The sequence below is a fragment of the Colobus angolensis genome, unplaced genomic scaffold (genome assembly GCF_000951035.1).
Source record: "Colobus angolensis palliatus isolate OR3802 unplaced genomic scaffold, Cang.pa_1.0 Scaffold236, whole genome shotgun sequence".
Lineage (NCBI taxonomy): Eukaryota > Metazoa > Chordata > Mammalia > Primates > Cercopithecidae > Colobus > Colobus angolensis.
The window spans coordinates 915,057-921,818 of NW_012115555.1; the positions used below are offsets into that span (position 1 = coordinate 915,057).

At 53.2% G+C, this 6,762-nt stretch overlaps 1 protein-coding gene across 1 annotated transcript in view; it reads right to left on the bottom strand.

Annotated features, from left to right (window-relative positions):
* The window catches only part of TNXB (tenascin XB), a 70,577-nt gene extending 65,949 nt beyond the window's left edge, over window positions 1–4,628 (bottom strand). The window contains exon 1 of the mRNA XM_011944765.1: window positions 4,432–4,628. The gene's annotated coding sequence lies outside the window, so the exon portion shown is untranslated. The remainder of the gene's footprint in view (window positions 1–4,431) is intronic.
* Between the last annotated feature and the right edge of the window lie 2,134 nt (window positions 4,629–6,762).

Here is a 6,762-nt window from a genome sequence, read left to right on the forward strand (position 1 = left end):
TAGTTGGGACTATAGGTGTGTGCCATCATGCTCAGCTAATTTTTAAATTTTTTTTTCTTTTGTAGAGACAGGATCTTTCTATGTTGCCCGGGCTGGCCTTGAACTCTTGGGCTCAAGTAATCCTCCCACCCCAGCCTCCCAATGTGCTGGGATTACAGGTGTGAGCCACTGTGTCCAGCCCTGACTCTTCCCTTTGCTTCCACCCTTGTCCTCTACAGTCTCACAAACGCAATCAGGATGTCCCTCTCCTCAAAATGCTTCAGTGCCTACCTTCCAAATTCTCTTAGAACACTGACAAACAGCCCTACCATCATGTGTCCCCTGCCCCCACTTCACCTCCCATAACATTTCCCTCCCTCCCTCCATTCCAGCCCCACTGACCTTCAAGTCCCTCACATTCTCTGTGCCCATCCCCAACCCCAGACCTTTGTATACGCTGTTCCATCCTTGTGGAACGCTGTTCCCTTCTCTCTTGGCCTTCTCATCCTTCAGGTCTCAGCCCACCATTTTTTTCACAGGGAAGTTTTCCTGACCAGGTCAGGTCCTCCTACCATGTGGTATCACAGCATCACACCATTCTCACTTGTAGCATTTATAACAATTTGCAATCATATATAAATAAATATTTTTTTATTTTTTGAAGTCCAAAATAATATATAAATATACTGTGAGATTATTTTATTACTTTCTTGCCCACTAGACTGTAAAGTCCATGAGGGCAGGCATGGCACCTATTTTTCTTTCTTGGCTGCTGTATCCTCACATCTGGCACATAAGTGGTGCTCCATAAATGTTTACCGACTATATGAATGAATGAAAAGTTCAATATAAACACAGGACTAGCATTAAGGCTGGAACCAAGGACAGGACCAAGGTCAGGGCTAGGACCACGGACAGTGTCTGGGAGTGGAAGTTGGTTAGACACAGTCACCAGGGCAGAGGCAGAACCAGAGGCCAGGCCAGGGGAGATCCTGGCAGGACCAGATGGTACAAGCACTTTGGAAAACTGTTTGACAGAATCTACTAAATGTACTAAAGCTGAACACATGCAAACCCTATGACCCTGCAACTCCACTCCTAGGAATATACCTAACATAGCAGTACTGCTCATAATAGTCCCAAACTGTGAACTACCCAACCATTTCACATTAGTAGAATAGATTAAATAAATTGTGGTTTATTCACACCGTGGAATAAAATAAAGCAGAAACGAACTATAGTTATATGCAGTAGTGTGATGGATCTTACCAAGATGAGGTTGAACAAAAGCCAGACACAGGAAAGAGTATGCTGCATAGTTCTGTTTATGTGAAGTTTGAGGAGAGGCAACATTAATTTGTAGTGCTCCAAGTCAGAAGTCTGATACTCTTGAGGGGGCAGTGACTAGTAGCGGCATGGTGGGGGGCTTCTGGGGGCCTAAAGGTGTCTTATTTCTTGATCTGGATGATAGTTACCCAGTTGTGTGTGTTTGTGGAGTTCACTGAGGCAGGGATTGGGGAGCACACAGAGACAAGAGATGGGAAGAAAGGTAGTAGGGGGGTCCCAGGATGAGACAGGAGAGAAGGCTATGGCGAACAGCAGTGTGAGGGGCCAGGCAGGATTCAGCTCGGGTGAAGAGTTGAGATGCTGAAAGGTGCCCAGTTCTTCCAGACCAGAGGCTGGGGAAAGGAGGAGGGTAGGGTGGGTGTGGAAATGCTGACCAGTGAGGAGTGGGGGATGTGTCACTGGTAGGCGGAGGTGACTGTGACACACACACACCTCCGCCCAACACACACACATCTTCTGGCTTTCGACTCAAACTTTTCTCCTGGATCAGAGAAAAAGGAGTTTTCAGGGCTACCAGCCATCACATTCTACTACCAGCCAGCAAGAGACGGAAACGGAGCTGAACAGGGACAGAGTGTTTCCACACCAAGAGGTTCCCCACCCAAGAAAGCCCAGGCTGAGAGGCCTGGCACACAGAGAGCTGCCCTTTCCTGTCCCCCCAGCCCTTCTCTCAGCCTGGAGTGTACCTTTGGGTAAGAGATGGGCTCTGGCTGACCCTCAAATCCTGTCACTTTGTGTCTAAGGCCATGCAAATCACTCCCACACCACGGGAGCGCTGGCACAACTATGTTGTACACTTACAAATATATTAATGTGTGCTCATCCACAAATACAAATACAAACATACCTGACGGACACACAAATCCACCCACAAAACCTGCATCCTTGCAGGTACACATATGGGTGCCCATGCACACATGCACACACACCCAATCTCCCCTTCAGGTTTCCTCCACACCTAGTCATTGGGTGATGCCTAAGAAGGCTGATTTCTTGCTGGCTCCGAGGGCAGCTCTGTGAGTGAAAGAACCTGGATGGTGTGAGAGGAACCAAATAGGAGGCCCTTCCCCAGTGGGGAGCAGCGGACACATGGCCTCCACCATACTTCCCCGTACCCCTGGAGGCCTCTGTGAGATGTCCAGTGCCCCTCCCCAAATAGTTGGATTCCTCATCTTTCCCTGCACAGTGGGGAAAAGCAGAGAGGGGTCTTTGCAGCAGGAAGGAGTGAAGAGAGCTCACCAGCTTTCCTAGAAAGCTGGTGAGATTGGTCTAGAAGAGCACAGCAGCCTCCATTGACCACACACCCAGAGGCTCCTTCCCGATCCCTCCCTGCCCTGTTGCCACCACCCACCCCTCCAGCTCCCCATTCCAGCTCCTGCAAGAATTCTGCTCTTCTCTCAGTACTGGGCAAGCAAAGAATTGGGTGTCTCTTGTGTCTCCCCTTCACCATTCCCCCTGCCACTATGTCTGGAGTGGTTCTCTGCAGTGTGTGTTTCGGGGGAGATATGGCCTCACCCTCTTGGCACCCTCCCCACAGTTGAAGGGCTGTTAGGGATGGGGGCATCTTCCCAAACTGTGACTCAGCTTCCTGGGTATTCGGTGTTGTAGCCAACTTTGACACTTTGCTCATTAGGGACTGCACAGGTCCCAAGGGGTGGGGAGACGGGCTGGCTTCCATAAGAGATGTTCCAGAGATGGGGGTTATGGTCCCACCCCCATGTCTCCCTCTGACTCTCCTGCTACACCCCCAGTTGAATCTGGCAATGAGAGGTGAAGATAGAAGGATTCCAGGAGTGAGACTAAAAAGGGAATGTGGGGGTCCCAGATATTGGGCTGGAACCAGGTGGGAAGGAGGTGTCAGGGAGGGGTAGGTTGGGGAACCCAGATGCCCCTTATTCTGGGGAGCTAATTGGCCTAGAAATGGAAAAATTAAGAGAGAGGATTTCCAGACTCCAGTTGAAAATGGTTAGGGGTGCAATGAGAGACAGGAAGGCAGTTTCTGGTCCTGCACCTAGTGGCCAGGTCTGGAGTGAGCAGAAGGAAGTTTGAAGAATTGAGGTGCTGGGTCCCCAGGGACTTGGAGGCACGATCAGGGAAAAGAGGAGGGGCTGGAGATGCGGGAAGCAGGGGCGGGGCAGGCAGCAGCTGTGGTGTTTCCGAGTTCCTTCCCAGTAGTTCCTCTCAGTTCCACTTCCAGTTGTTTCTATGCCATTAAATTCTTTCCAGGCAAGATAAGGGGCCCGCCCGCCCCACCCGGGGCGTGTCACGTGTACTGGTGGGGAGGGCAGGGTGAGGGAGAGCGCGGGTTCAGACAGACAGAGGCAAGGGGAGCCTGGAAGGGGCACAGAGTGAAGACGGAGCCCCTGTGCCCCCAGAGGCATCTCTCAGCCATCCCAGCCTTGCTGAACCGTGAGTCATGAGTGCAGAGCTCTGGCCAAGAACAAGTTTTAGGATCCTCTCTGCAGGCTCTGTGTACTTCCCAGACCCGAGAGTCCTGACTGTCCCATTTCAGTATTTCCTCAAGAGATCTCCCAGACCTCCCTCCCTGCAACTCTCACGCTGCCACCTAGGGAGTCCCCCCATTCGGATGCCCAAAGAAGCACCCTCTGGCACCTCCTGGAGCCTGGAGCCCGGAGCCCAGAGCCTGGGCTCAGTTGCTCCAGTCCGACACTTGGGATTCCGCAAGCACTTTCCTTCTGAGGTTCAGCTGGTCACCAGTTCAGCCTAGTCCTATCTTCCTGCTAGCCCCAGCACCTCCAGGGCCCAGGGGCTCCCCTCAGCAATAACCACCTCTACCCTGCTTCCACCATCTGACTCTCCGAGTCTCTCGATTTGTTCCCAGCCCCTCTCAGTTGTCTGCATCCCATCCAAGCCCTGACATACACCGCCCACCCCAACACACACATACCACCCTCTCCTCCCAGACACTCCTTCACAGGGAGCCTGGTTCCCAGTGAATGCTCCTATGTCCTCTGTCCTGAACAGAAGTCCTTGCTCTGGAAGCACTGCTGAGAGCTCACCTGCCACACTTTCACCTGGGGTGTGGGGATAGGCGAGAAATCCTTTGCCTCTCCTTCTGGGTCTCCCCAGAACTCTGTTCCTTACCTGGGCAACCGGGCAGCTGCAGTGCCTCTGCACCTGCTCTGTCCCCAACCCCGGGAGGGCGGCGTCTCAGGGCAGGACAGGGAAGTCTCCCTCACTTGTCCCCTGCAACAGGGGCTGAGCCACAACCGACTGCGGATCTCAGCAGCGACAGTGAGAAGGAGAAAGTCTGCAGCGAGCAGGGGAGGAGAAGGGGAGGACCAGGATGAGGTCAGGGAGGGGAGCGGAGATAGGGCAGGTCCTCCCACCCCTTCCAGGCCCTCCCACATGCCACCCCTCCTCTTGTCCTGCCCCACCCCAGCCCCCACTCCGTCTAGCATCACTGTCTCACTATACCCTCATCTCAACCCCCAGCCCTGGTCTTACCTCCCATGCCCTTTCCCTATCCCATTTTTAACGCTCACCCTAATTTTTGCCCAACTTGACATCCCCCACCCTTCCTGCCATTTCTTTTTTCCCCACCATTTCCCCACCTGCTGCCCCTCCTCTCTGACCCCAGTGGTTTCCTCTCAGCCTATATCCTTCCTCGTGGCCAGCCCCTTCCCCTCCCTCCCCTATGCTCCCCTCCCATCTCTTCCCAGCTACTGCTCTAACTTAGATCTTTGGATCACACCCCAAGTCTATCACCCAGCGCTGGCACCCTCATCCTCTCACCAGTTCTCCTTTGGCAGTCCGGAGCAGGGAGCAGGGGCAGGGGGCAGGAGGCAGGAGGCAACCTCTTTCTCCAACTGGGACTGTCTCTGGGACCCCAAGTCCCCGCCCTGCCCTAGTCCCACCATTTCTTTCTATCTTTTCTGCTTATCCCGTCCCTGAGCCACCCCTGTCTGCTCTGCTCAGTCCCTCTCCTGTCACTGCCTCCTTTGCATTCTCCTACCTCAGCAAATCCCTAGAGAAAGAGCAGGTGAGGCTTAGACACTGGCAGGGCAAGGGCTTGGGTGAACACTGGGACAAAGAACCTTTGGGGAGGAAGCTGGGGTTGAGGGGAGACAAGGAAGGAAAGCCTGAAGGTTAGGAAGAAGGTTTAGGGTTGAAGAAAGGGCTAGAGGCAGGAGGCAAATATAAGGTTGGGTCACCTGAATAGAGGGTGAAGTGGTGGAAAGCAGGGTGGGGGGCTAGTGCCTGGGTGTTGCAGGGTAGCAGCAGCAGAGGTGGGGAGAGGTAGGGGCTGGAGGAAATGGGCACTCTGTCTCGGTCCCAGGCAGAAGACTGACAGCCAGAGGACAGGGGGTATAGGGAGACAGACACATCCCACAAAAGTCTGTTGGGTGTTTCCCTGGCTTCATCTCCCCATGTGTTGCCGACAAGGAGCTGAAAAAGAGACTTTTGCTACAGAGGAAAAATATCCCAGCTGAGTGGGAACCCACTACCCCCAGCTTCACAGTGAGCACTGAGTCTATCTCGCTGCAAACCTCACCACTGAGGTGTAACTTGGCCAAGTCACAGGTGATAGTGAAAGGGACGTGAAGGAACCTGTATGTGCTTGATTCTGCCACATGGGTGGCGGCCCAGGTGTCTGTACACCAGGTCAGATCCCCATGGTGGCAGGTGTGTGGTGTTCCTGGGTCAGGGCGTGCTTGCATTGCATGTGGCTGGGCCAGATGCCTAGTAAGCTCCATGTGGCCAAGGGCAAAGGCACACATGGGCTTTCGCGTGGGTGTCCCCGTGTGTGTCCGTGTGTCTGGGTGTGTATGGCTGTTTTTTTCCTGGCTTTGATGGGGAGGATGAAGTCAGCATCTTGGATAGAGCCAGGCTCAGCTTCCTTCCTCTGCCTTGGCCTGAAGCCCCCAGAGCCAGGAGTAGGCAGCAGCTTCCCAAGGATCTCCTGGCAGGAGGTGGGGAGCACAGCAGTGAAAGGATGAGGGAGGGTCTGAAAACAGCGTCGCACACACAGGCCAGAACAGAGTACGAATTTCCTCTGATCCCTTCAGATTTCTGCTTCATGGTCATATCCTTTTGTGTGTGTGTGTGTGTGCCTATGCCCTATATCCTGGCTTTATTATTTAGGAAGAATGGTCAACATAAGTACATTTGGCACAGAGAGTGGCCAGGGACCCCAGAGAGGAGAGCCAGAGGGATGGTGCTGGGATGTTCTGGAAGCCCACTGTTGGGGTCTCAGAGAGAAAATGTGGGATTCCAGACGTACACAAGCTTATAAGGCATCTGGGGAAGCCACTGGACGCTTGGCAGATATAGCTTCAGGTTCTCGAATTATCATTGTTTACCATTTGGTTCATCCTTTGGTTTCCAGGCTCATGGAGAAGCTCATGTCTTATATGTTCACATTTTGTAAGAAAAGCACCAAGCCTTGCATAGTGTAGGTGACCAATAAATGGC